Raw genomic sequence first — 14,001 nt, forward strand, 5'->3', positions numbered from 1 at the left:
TTTCACAAAATATTTGTGAATTCAAATTTCAGTGTGTTCATTTTTTAATTTTCATTTCCTGATTCCCGCTATGATAGAAAAGAATACGTATTTGGGAGAGGGATTGGGGCGAGGACAGTTTTGATATTTAAATATTTAATTAATTAATTAATTAATTAGTAATTATACTATTGAGAATGAGATAAAGTAGCCGGGAAGGAAGAGAAGGTTATTGGTGAAGGGAATCAATCTTCTTCAACTACTACGGACTTGGCATTGACTGTTGGAAGTGGAAAAGGAATAACGACAACAAAACTGTAATTGTTATTGAGGTTATAATGGTACTATAATTTGTTTTTTTTTTATTGGATAGATTTTGTATTATAACATATTTGTATTTTAACACCACGTATTTTCAACTTATTGAACTAAACAACTCTACAAAAAATAGTATCGCAGTGAACATGGTACGATGTATAAAGCTGCAACATTTAAGGCTGAAATTAAATGAGATGAAAATGACAAAAATAATAGTTCTTAGAAAGTAACGCTAAAACTTACCTACTTTGGCATATCAACTGAAAAAATACATTTACAAAGGAGAGCATGTTCGATAGAATAAGGCAAAATACATAAGTTGGCACCCGAATAATGGATCAAATCTTTACACACTTTCTGTGAACACAAATAATATTATATACTCAACCTTTTAAAAGTGTGTCTAATACACATCGCTTTTGACCAGGACTCAGCATGTGTAAAATACCACGATAGAAGCGCGTCTACTAATAAAAATATTGTCTAATTATTTATTGTATGTCATGTGTCCGCAATCTCCTCATCTTCCCCACCCTTCCTCTATCTCTCTCTTCCGCCAACCAACACCTCCCCCCCCCCCACCAAATCCCTTCTTTTTCTTTTTCTTTCTGATTTTTTCTTAAATATACATATTTTGCATTAATCTCAAGCTTCCAATCTATTTTGAAGAGGAGGCTGAATTTTTTATTCTGAAAGTTGGTGGTGGCAATGGCAGCCATGGAAATGACAAACAAAATTTTGGAAGAGAGCTATAAATAAAAATAGTCCGTTTATGTCTTTGTTGATGTAGATAAGCTTCAATAGATATGGTACCCAAGCAGTTGTAATTTTCGATCTACCTTTACCATTGTTGCATTTTTTTAACAATGGCCTTGTTGTGGTGATGATACGGTGGTGTGAGCCATGGCTTATTGGCTTTTGATGTTTTTATTTCTTTCTGGGATTAAATCACTTGGGCTCCTAATTTTTGGGTTGAATTGTGTGTTCTAATTTTTTGGGTGGTCCGTGGAGGAGGAGATGGAGGTGGAAGAGATGGGGTTGGAGAAGATGAGGGTATATGTGTAATTTTATATTTTTTGTTTTATTTATTTATGTTAATGACACATGTCACGACCTTATTGGTGCGTGACATTACCCATATTTAGGTAAAGTGGTCAAGAAAAAAGTGGTGCGTATTAGACACACTTTTAAATGTTGAGTGTGTAATATTATTTGTGTCCACAGAAAGTGTGTAACAGGGATTTGATCCATTGTTCGAGTGTCAACTTATGTATTTTGCCCAAGAATAATGGGCAAAGACTACATGCATCTAAAAGGGATATGATTTTAACTTAAATCTATTGATGGTACCAAACAAATGTTATAGAAGTTATGTATCTTAGACCTTAGTTAATTTTAATTACCTTTAGATGATCTTAATAGTGTAAAAGAATATTACACGATATATACGGTCGAAATCAGGTGTGTCCGATTCCGTAGGCTTGAGGGATCGCTTCGAGAATAAGTTCAAAATGGACCAGGCTCGAGTTCGATGACGGAGTGCAAGACTCAAAGATCGAAGTGCTCGATAAACATCGAGGCCAAATATGACCAACCTCGAGATAATACCGTTATGGTTTTATAACAGAAAGAGCGAGATTCCCGCAGTGTCCCTAAGATCACGGCGTAAATTCCGGAACAGATTTGTACTAGGCGGTTAGATAGCTGTCCAATAAGATTCCCTACTAGAAATAGAAATGTACCTTATTTAGGACTCCCTTATTATATAAAGGGGAACCCAATCATTTGTAAGGCATCAATCGTTGACAAAAGGAATATACATTATTCTCTTTCTTGCTTGCTATTCATCATAATCGTCTTATTATTTCATTGTTCTTACTAACCTACCCGAGGTCATACCAACTCGAGGTCAAGACTTGACTTACACACTAGTATGATTTACTTTACTCTTTAATTTATACATTTGATTCCTTGTTTATCAATTAGTATTGGATTAAATCACATATCTTTAAAACCACAATACAAGTTTAATTGTTACTTGACTTTTAGGGTAAACAGTTTGGCACCCACCGTGGGGCTAAGGATAATAGTGATTGTTCCAGTGCTTATTCTGATAACACATGTTATTTTCACACTTGTTCTTGTCAAGAATTTTTGTTCGCGGGTTAAAACATGTCAAACTCGCAAAACGCACTCGTACATGGCGATGATGGTCTTGGATTTCACGGGGAAAACGATAATATAGTTGCTACAGGAGCCTGTGTACTACCGATTAACCCTAGGGAAGTGCCGGTTGTCGATGTTAGTTCGCACATTGCTTTGAACGCGGACTTAGGCGTAGATCCCGGAGGAAGTGTGCGCGAGGAAAGCCGATCTGGTGGTTAAGGAACACAGGGTGTAGGAGACGGGAGAGTTAGTCTCCAAGTAATATTCGAGATGCCACATGCTCAATAGGCCGTTATTGCTCAGCTTCATAGTCAACATAGAACTCCAAGTGTGGTCGAGCTGGAAATCACTCGCCGTACCGACCCAGTACCAAAAAGGACGAGCGGTAACGGATCAGGGACTGGTCCTACAATTATGAAAATGCTCAAGGAGCTGTTGATACCCAATTTTCCCTAGATATTTTTGTACCCAAAATACTTCCAAAATAGCATATATGTGCATACATAAGTACGCCCAAGAGTTTTGGTATTTTTTCCTAATTTTTAAAGATTTTTAAAATCAATTTATTGTCTATTTTAGCAGTGCAAAACCCATAATTATTCCCAAAATCATCAGTTTTGGTGAATAATTTATTTCATTCCCATATATATACCAGAATATAGTTAAGATAATTTTTGTATAGTTTTACAAAATTATTTGGTATGTTAAAAGCTAAATTGCATATAATTGCAATTTTAGCCTACTTTACGATTAACAGCCTTTTATGATTGTAAAATTAGGCCCAACATTTTTAAACAAATATTTATATATTATTAATTGGCTCAGTACTTTTAATTTTCTTTTAAAATCTTTTTTTTTACTATTTTTTATAATAAAAAAAAGGGAAAACTGGCTATTTAACATTTAGCCTCATTTTATTGCAATTACAGCCTATTTACATTTAAATTTTGGCCCTCAATTGACCCAATCCTAACCCCAATTGGACCAGCCCAATTTCATTTTAACCCGGCCCCCGACCTAACTGAAAAACCCGCCCAACCTTGCTTTCAATCCAGGCCGTTGATCATTTGGATCAACGGCCAGGATTGTCCCTTACCTTTTTTAGTCCCCCAACTACACCCTAATCCCTTTATTTCGTTTGGTCCGCCGCCTTTGAAACCTCTCGTCTCTCAAACGCTCTCGAGCTCTCTCGAAACCCTAATCGCTCTCTGCCACCTCCAACCCCAAATCCACCGGAATCCATGGTTGTTCTAACCATGGATGACTTATACTCAACCCCTACTACTCTCACTTGCTTGATACCTGAAGGTTCGAGGCCAGACTTCAAGAGTCTTCGCTCAGACCTTCGTCGATTCGAGGTTCTCAACCATCTCCGGCATTGGTCCAGTGTGTCTTAGCCTCCTGAGCCTGATTCTTACCTTATCAACTCCAGATCTGATCTTGTTTCTTCCAAGCCTTACTCGTTTCTAGGTTTCTCAGAAACCCTAGCCTATTCGAGGTTCTTTTCGTTTATTTGTTTGGATCTGTGCTTGATCTGTGCTATATGTGATGTTTTAAGCGTTTTCCCCAAATTTCCTTTTCAAAACCTTTTGATTTCAAACTAGGTTTTCTGAGTCTGCTTGTTAATGTTTTGTTCGATTCATCTGCTTATCATCTCTAAGTTTGATTGGTGTTGAAAACCCTAATTTTTGGAGGTTTTACTTGAGATTCTGAGACTGTTTATTTGTTTCACTTGCTTATCGCCTCTAAACTCTACCGATTTCAAAAACCCTAGTTCTTTGGGGTCTGTTCGAGGTCTTGAGTTTGTTTGTGCAACTCGACTATTTGAAATCGCTCCGTCTGGGTCCTTTACTGCAGCATCTCGTATTCTTTATGTGATTCCTTTGTTCTGAGCTCTTGCTATTTGTCAAACTCAAGGTTTTCACCTAACTTTTGCATGCTTCTGATCTTTTCTCTATTACTAAGCTAATGAAGTTTGACCTAAGTGACTATCGTGCTATTACTGTATGTTGTTTCTTCTTGCCATAGCTTGGCCTCACATGTCTATTACTTGTGTACTTCGTTTATATACTGAGTCCCTTCTGCGATTGATTTACAAACTCGTGATTGATTTTTCAAAAACTTTTCCTTGTGAAATTCTGATTTTTACTCGCCCGTTAAGGGTTAATTGGTTCTCTCTCTTTGTTTGGCCTTACCAGATCCTTTCCAAAATAAGTACACTCCTATATTTAGACTTAATCCCTTACTATATGGTTTTACTGCTCCTTTTATGGTAACAATCATTCTGATTACAAATTTATCTTCTTTCCTTATATTAATCTTGTTAGTGTCCGTTGAGCAGTAATCCATTGATTAAAGGGAAAAAGCTGTATTAATTGATTTTGACTGTGATTATTTCCATGTTTGTGTTGAAACCTTATTCGTTGCCTTGTTTTCTACTCGTTTTCAAAACTATAAATACCTGTACCTTTTTCTCTTTCAAAAAGAAGTTCTAACAGAACAAGTCACTACTTCTCTCAAATATACTTAGAATTTCTTAAACATTCGAGTTCTCTGATCTCACAAGCTTGAAGCTTTCTTGTGGTTTGGCTGAAAGAAATCCTGCTTTTCTCTTTGCTTACTTTTTCTGCAACTGGTATGTCTATCTTTGTTTAGTTTCTGCCTTTCCACTTCATGTTTATCCTTTGGCCTTTCCTCTGTTTGTCTTACTGTTTCGATGCTGTAATTTCTGCAAGTTTATTTACTTCTTTTCTCTGTGCTCACCTGAATTCCCTCCCCCAATTCCTTTTTTATGTTGAGTTATGGTCCAGAAAGCATGACAACACCTGACATTGTCGCTCATGTGTATGGGGCTGGACTCCCTGAGTCCTAAATTCTTTCCAATTCCCATTCCCATTCCCCTTTATATGTATTCTGAGTTTAAGACTATGGTCTAACAATGTCCTAATCATTGTCTAGACCATAACCTGACCTTCAACAGGTCTGTGCTCATATTTGTCGGCTGAACAGGCTTGGTCAGGGGTGTGCCAGTCTACCTTATGACTAGGTATGACCACCAGCCTGCCTTGGCACTCCCTAACCCCTCCATTGCACTTGCACTCATTCTTAGAACATTAAGTTCCGCCCCCTCTTGTGAGCCTTGCTTTGGGATCTATGAGCTCCCTCTGAACTTGGACACCTGAGGGCTAGCTCTTCCACACTGCACTATAACTTTTTCTGATTAATATCTCGGGTGTAAGCACTGCCTGGAATTTTTGAAATTCCTTGGATCTCTGAGACACCCTAGATAAGAGAAGGCTTTGGAAACCTTGATCTCAGAAGTGGTTCATCCCCAATTGTTAGACATTAAGTCTGAATTAGGTTCCTCGGATGCAGCTGTTAGTTTCTGATGTACTTTTAATTTCAGTCCGATTCACTAGTTTGTAATAATTTGTATTAAACTCATGGGGATTTAGTAAATAAGGGAGGGGGGTTTACTTTTATGCATGCAAGGGGTAGATATCATGCTTATAGGGGTTATCATTTATAAAATTTTGCATCTCATCTAGAGATCATGCCCATAGGAATTACTATGTTTTAAAGTTCTGCATTTTATAAATCATTGAAACTCTGCATTCTCACATAGATACCATGTCCATAAGATTTTCTGCATTCTCATATAGACATCATGCCTATAGGACTTTCTGTATTCTGCATATGCATCTAGCATTAGGCAAACGTGTATATAGGTTTAAATAACAATCAATATTTTAGACACCAGGCCTATAGGACTTCTGCACTTCTATAAACGTTTAAAATCAGTAACGCCTAGATATCATGTCTATAGATTCTTGCAACTGTTTAAGATCAATGACACTTAGAAACCATGCCTATAGGATCAGTTAATTGAATCAGCCTCGTTTTGAATCTAAAACCCGTCTTAAAATCTGCAGATCCCCTTTTTCCTAAAATCAGTAAAGATTTTCCTTAAAATCAGTACACTTTCCATTATTAGATATCATGCCTATAGGTTTCACCTAGGCAAGCTATAGGGTAAAAGCCATAAGTGCATTAGTCTTTGACAATTCCAACCAGCAGGCAAGTCTGATTCAGATTTCCTATCTGAAGTATGTAATAAATCAAGTCTGCCTCGCGCATTTTTTTTAAGTTTAATTCAGACCTAATCAGTACATGTAAGACATGCTAAACTCTATGCTTTTTCTGACTTGAGGAGGTTTATTTGAGCCTTTCAACTGTTATGTGTTTTCCCATACCTGCTTTATGTGTTTTGCTTGCCGCTCTAGAATTTTATCCTTTTAAAACCATAAAAGCCCCAAATCCCTTTCCCTTTAGGATTAGTAGTCCTAAATGCCTCCGGGACTGATAGGACTGGGACGGGTACTAGCATGCAATAAGTAACGACACCATCCGCGCTTTAATACCTTAACGGGGTAGGAATGGTAGAATATGGATATGATGACCGGTGCGCTAATATCACGTGCAACCCCTCTCCTGAGGAGTGATTGCTGGATATTGCATTGATGTGATCCATATTAATCACAAACCTAGGACCCCTTTTCTTTATTTGCTTCCTTTAGAACTGTTCAAATCTCTTTTTCATGAATTTCTGCCTTCTCTACTTATCTTTGAAAATTTTCAACTTGGTCGCAATCTTATGTGCGAATCCTTATTTGAGCCTTGATTGTTTACTTGTAAAGTCACAATTGCAACATGGCCGGGAACCACACTAGTGGATCTTGAGGGGTGCCTAACACCTTCCCCTCGGGATAATTTCTAGCCCTTACCCTAATCTCTGGTCTCTTCATCTCAAACCCTTCTTAAAGTGTCCTAATGCACTATAATCATTAGGTGGCGACTCTTCAACTTCTAAACCCAATTCTCGAAAGGGAATAGAGTTGTCCTCCCAATGTTGTATACCCGATTTCTAACCCCATGGTCACATAGAAAAAGGGGGCGTCAACAGCATGGCGACTCTGCTGGGGAGATTCTTTAGGCTTTTACCATTGCATGTTGCTTGTGACTTTACTATCTCATTAATTGCTTTATTTACTGTCTTTTATTCTTTCCCTACAAAACTGACTTGGCTCTTCATGTCTTTTCTTTCTTTTAATTGCTTTCCTTTACTACTTTATTTCAATATTGTTGTAATTACTGCAATTATTGTAATCATTTATCTTATGAACGTGGAAATACATGTCAATTTGTTTCATTCTTGTAAACTGCATATTCAACATCATATTCCACTCATGCCAAACAAATACCATAGCAACGCTTATAATGAGTGGTTGCGCTCTTCCAATATTATCACCCTTTAAATTCGGCAAAGGCATATTTGCGGTAAAACCAGTCGATCAGCGGTGCAGTCGACGATTCCGTGCCTTTCCCTCTTGAGTTGTCCGCTCAAGGGTACCTGTCTAATACCCCAATAGAAACCTTACTCTGTTCAATTGTGCATGCATCATGGTCAAACCTAGCCGAGTCAGTTATGTTGTCCGCATAATGACTCATTAAGATAGCCTTGTCCAAAGTCCATCGGGTTTCCCTGAAACCCAAACGGACACCTACATGTTCTGTGCATTTATTTGGAGAACTAAATTCTTTTTATGCTAATTATTGGTATTAAATAGTCGAGTCCGGTGGGGGTGAGGTCTTAACCCTTTTGTTTTGCAGAAAATGAATGACAAAGTTCCTGACTTCGGTATGGTAAACATACCTTCACTCTTGCAGACTTGGTGGAGAAACCTCCCATCGAGCAACCAAATCAACGAATGGAAAGAGAGAGTCACCAAGGCTAGTGAGAAGCTAGAATACCTAGAGTACAGCTTGCTGGAATTGAAAGGGAAAGTGAGGAAAAGAGTCATCGACTGTCAAAATGCTGAGGAAGGCAAAGGAGAACGTCTGGCGATAGCATTTTTACTAGAAAATCTGCGCGAGCTGAAGGACTTGATCAACGAGAACATTCAATCTGAAGAAGGTCCTTCTGGGACCAAGTAGTTAGGAGTCTTTTATTTCGCTTTTAATGATGTAATAAGGCCAATGGCCACTAGTGACATTTTATTTTCTTAGCATCATTGTGAATTCGTCTTATTTTATCAATAAGATGAGGCATTTAGCATTATAAGTTCTCCAAATTAACTTGTCGCTAGGCCTACCTCGGGCACAACGAGGCACCCAAATTAGGACACGATTTATATTCTTGCACAATGTGTTTAAATATTGCAACATTTTCTTCTAATAACCCGCACTAACTTGTTACCTTTTTTTTGTTTTTCTTTATTTTTATTCCCCTCCCCAAAGGTTAGTTCGTGCATTTTGGCACCATCATTATACAGTATGAGATCCAAGGGCCCTCCACCTCCTCCTCTTCCTCCGAGTCCTATCCGGAACAAGAACAAAGGTAGAATAGGAGATTCAAGCTCCAGAAAGGAAATTGAAAGAATTGAGATTCCTCAGGTTACCCCGGTTGCTAAGGAAACTGCTGCCCAACTTGAGCAGAAACTGTTGAAGTTCCAAGAAGAACTGGATCAAGTTCGGAACTTGGCAAATTTATCATTCACTTTCACCGCTCCTGATGTCAACTTTTTAAATGCTCAAAATCCCGCACCTCCACAGATCACCCCACAACCACAGATGCAACCCACTCATATTTAACATTGCAACACATACCACACTCCACTACCCATTCCTAAACCACTGAATACCACAAACGACCACCCCCACAACACTCCCATCTACGTAAATACCATACCCCACTATACTCAACCAATCTCAAGTGCACCTGAGTCTGATGACAAGGACTCTCTTATCAGAAACATGGCAGCAGAACTCAAGAAATTGACTAGCCGAGTCCAGGGCACGGAAGGAAACAAAGGCATAGAGGGGCTGAATTATGAGAACCTCTGCATTCAGCCAAATGTTGAACTTTCGGAGGGATACAAACCTCCCAAGTTCGAAATGTTCGATGGCACGGGAGATCCCAGAGTCCATTTGAGGACATATTGTGATAAGCTGGTCGGAGTCGGAAGGAATGAGAAAATCCGTATGAAACTCTTCATGAGAAGCCTGAAGGGGGATGTTTTATCATGGTACATCAGTCAGGACCCCAAGAAATGGACGAGCTGGGTAAGTATGGCATCGGATTTCATGGATAGGTTCCGATTCAATACAGAGAATGCACCGGATGTATTCTACATCCAGAATCTGAAGAAGAAGCCTACTGAGACATTCCGCGAGTATGCTACTCATTGGAGATCAGAGGCTGCTAAGGTCAGGACGACCTTAGAAGAGGAACAAATGAACAGATTCTTCGTACGGGCTCAAGACCCATAATATTATGAGAGGTTGATGCTGATCGAGGGCCAGAAATTCTCCGATATCATCAAGCTGGGAGAAAAAATTGAGGAAGGCATTAAGAATGGTATGGTTACTAATCTTGAAGCATTGCAGGCCACCAACAAGGCTTTACAGTCTCGTGGCACATCCAAGAAGAAGGATGTCAATGCCGTAATGGTCGCACAGGGAGACAAATCACCACTAAAATACCACACTTACCCATCACCTCCACTTACATATCAACCTATCCCGAATTACCAAGCACCCACACCCTCTTACCAAAATCCACCACCCGTTTACCAATCATCTCCACCTCCCACATATCAACCCACTTCACCCAGATACTCTCAACTTGCACCTGTTTACCAAGCTTATAATGCCCAACCCTCTCACTACCAATCACCTCCCACTCGCCAAAATTTCCCTAGACCCAGACCAAATTTTGACCGCAGACCTCCCAGACAATATACAGCCATCGTTGAGCCAATTGACCGGCTGTATGAGAAACTTAAAGCTGCTAGTTACGTCTCCCCTATCCCTGCCATAACTCCCGAAAATCATTCCCAGTGTGTCAACCCTAATAAGACCTGTGCCTACCACTCCGGCATGAAAGGTCACACCATTGACGAATGCCACTCGTTGAAAGGTTATCATAGCAAATGAGCATGCTCCTAATATCCGCAACAACCCTCTGCCTGATCACAGAGGTGGGGACATTCACATGATCGAGATCGAAGATGACTGGGACCCCGAGGGATCGATAGGACTGATTGCTGAGGATGATGAGCCAAAGAAACCAGCAGTCACACTTAACCCGATTATTGTGCAGAACCAGCCCTCCAGGGGCGATGAAGTAAACATGTCTATGCCTCTCGAATTTGAATCACCTTCTTCTGCGAAGGTGGCCGGGCCAATTGAGGTTGAGTTTGGGGATCCAAAGGCACCTGTACTCTTTGAAGTTGCTGTGTTACCATCGAGGGTACCCATCCCTATAGCAATGTCAGACATAACACCATTCCACTCAAATGTCATACCATAGGATTACACAGCTGAAGCAAGGAGGAAAGGAAAGACGAAGATGGGAGAAGCAATTGCTGCGCAGGGTATGACCAGAACAGGCAAGGTTTACACTCCAGAGCACCTAGCTGAGTCCAGTAATCAAGCCTCGGGACGAACTACTGAAACTGGTCTCGATGATCTTTGGAGGAAAATACAAGCTAAGGAGTATTCGGTCGTTGAGCAGTTGAACAAAACACTAGCACAGATCTCTATCCTAGCTCTTCTATAGAGCTCTGACACACACAAAAAGGCCTTGATGAAGATATTGACCGAAGCTTTTGTGTCCAGCAACATAACTGGGGGAAAAATCACAAATATGATAGGACAAATACTGGAAAGCCACAAAATCACCTTCCATGAAGATGAGCTGCCGCCGGAAGGACTGAGTCACAACATGGCCCTACACATCACCGTGCAATGCGAGGATTACTTCATCACTAGAGTCTTGATCGATCGAGGCTCCAGCCTCAACATCTGTCCGTTGATAACTCTCAGGACATTGGGAAAGAGCCTGCACGAGATCAAAGATGGGGCCATCAATGTCAAAGTCTCCGATGGGTCCTAAAGGTCTACTATCGGGAAATCAACCTATGCTTGCAAATGGGGCCAACCTGGTTCGACGTTGACTTTCAAGTGATAGATGTCCCATCATCCTACAATTTGCTGTTGGGACGACCATGGATCCATACCGCTGGAGCTGTAGAATCGACCCTGCATCAGGCAGTGAAGTTCGAATGGAATCACCAAGAGGTGATCATTCATGGTGATGGTAGCAACCCCATATATAGTCACCAGACCATCCCGATGATTGGAGGAAGAAGGAGAATAGGTGGAGAAACATACCACCACATTGAAAGAGTCAACGCTGTAGACAAAGATAAATGGTGGGATAACAAGATTGAAAGTATCCTGAATTGGTGTGGATACGAAAATGGAAAGGGACTCGGCAAAAACCTCCAGGGAATCACCAAACCTATCAAGTTGAAGAAACATGGAACTATATTTGGTTTGGGGTATGAGTACACTTGGGAGGAGTTCAATCACTGGTCACCACCATGGCGCGGTCCCTACTACCCACTAGAGCATCTGATACCTCACCTAGAGCAGACTTTCTAGCCGGCAGATATTATATATGGGTCGGAGGAAGAGGAAGCATTGGCAGCCGTGAAGAATTGTTCCTAGAGAATGATGATATGGACTACTGTGTTATTTTCGAGGAGGAAGGGGAGTAAGGACCTTCTATACAAGTTGTGAACCAAGGAGAGTGCCTCAACAATTGGTCGATTAGAACCACCAGGGCCCAGAAACCTTCGGGGTAGCAAGGCTAAACAAAAGCATCATGCATCACATTTTACTTTTTACTAGCCAATTTTATTTCCGCATTGTCTTTAATTCTGAAAAGAGATCTGATATTCAAAAACAATAACGAATTTAATCGAAGCATTTCAGCTTATTATATATCTCACTCTTATTATTTTTTCTATCATTCACTTTATTTTACACAGCATTACTATTACTTGCCTTGACGATGAACCAACGATTGTGACTTGCAACGAGACGACGCAAAAAATGGATACGGACTCAGAAGAGGATGATATACCAGAAGAGGTCGTCAGAGGAGTTGAGAATTTTGAAAATAGGCCTAAGTCTAACTTGGCCGAAACTGAGGTCGTCAATCCGGAAGATACAAGGAATGTCAAAGAAACGCGCCTCAGTGTTCACTTGTCACCATCAGAAAAGAAAGAGTACACGGAGTTCCTGAATGAATATGAAGACATATTCGCCTGATCATATGATGATATGACTGGTCTCAGCACATCCATTGTAGCTCACAAACTGCCGACAGATCTAACATCCCCGCCGAGGTAGAAATTCCCTCCTTAAGGATCATACAAGAAGTAGAATTGGATGATGCAGAATGGGTAAAAGGTCGCTACGAGCAGTTAGCCCTTATAGATGGGAAAATGATGAATGCGGTTTGCCACGGTCAGTTGTATCAGAACAGAATGTTCAGAGCCTTCAACAAAAGTGTTAACCCTAGGAAGTTTACACCGGGGCAGCTGGTGTTGAAGAAAATATTCCCACATCAAGACGAAGCCAAGGGGAAGTTCTCTCCCAATTGGCAGAGTCCGTACATGGTTCACCAGGTTCTAACTAGAGGAGCCCTTATTCTTGCAGAGATGGATGGAGAAGTCTGGCCGAAGCCAATCAATTCAGATGCAGTGAAACGATATTATGTGTGACCACTTATGATTCCCTTAATGATGTAATTTGAACTATGCCTGACCTGATTCCCGTTTAAGAGGGGATACGTAGGCAGCCCTATGGGTTCGGTCATAATTTAATAAAAATTCCATTTTCCCTGCTATTGGAACCGGGGCAGAATTTTGAGGAGGACCCTCAAAATTCCGAAGTTAATTTTAGTTCATGCATCGCCAGAAGCGCCAGCCTAGTAAACTGAGGCAGAATTTTGAGGAGGACCCTAAAAATTCCGGAAAAACAGAGATTGCAATGTCTTGAACCACGTCATAGTCGTTGGTTCATCTAAAGAAAACTATTTTGATTATATATTTACTAGAGCATGCATAACTATTATCTGAATTGCTATTGTTTAGCGACACTACCCCAATAACACACAACGTCAAGGGCCCGGGGAAGATGAACTAACCTTTCCCCTTACAGAACTCACGATTTTTCTTTGGATGCAGGCACTTAATTCGCAATATCATTAGGTATATTTATGCACTCTCAAGAATGCAACTTCTCATAATCATTACTTGTCCGCAATTGCTATCCGTATACAATCTCCCCAGCAGTCATATTGTCGTAATCGGCTATCAGCTAAGAGATCTTACTACTAATCATCCTTTTACATTTTTGCACTGCATAAGGCTACCTTTCTGCCTTCCGAGGTTAAGCTATACCTCCATCTGCATCGTATAAGGCTACCTTTCTGCCTTCCGAGCTTAAGCTCTACCTCCATCTGCATCGCATAAGGCTACCTTTCTGCCTTTCGAGACTAAGCATTGTCTCCATCCTGCATTTCTCTGCATTGCATAAGGCTACCTTATCTGCCTTTCGAAACTAAGCTCTGTCTCCATCTGCATTTTGTATAAGGCTACTTTTCTGCCTTCCGAGGTTAAGCTT

The sequence above is a fragment of the Nicotiana sylvestris genome, chromosome 2 (assembly GCF_000393655.2).
Source record: "Nicotiana sylvestris chromosome 2, ASM39365v2, whole genome shotgun sequence".
Taxonomy (NCBI): Eukaryota; Viridiplantae; Streptophyta; class Magnoliopsida; order Solanales; family Solanaceae; genus Nicotiana; species Nicotiana sylvestris.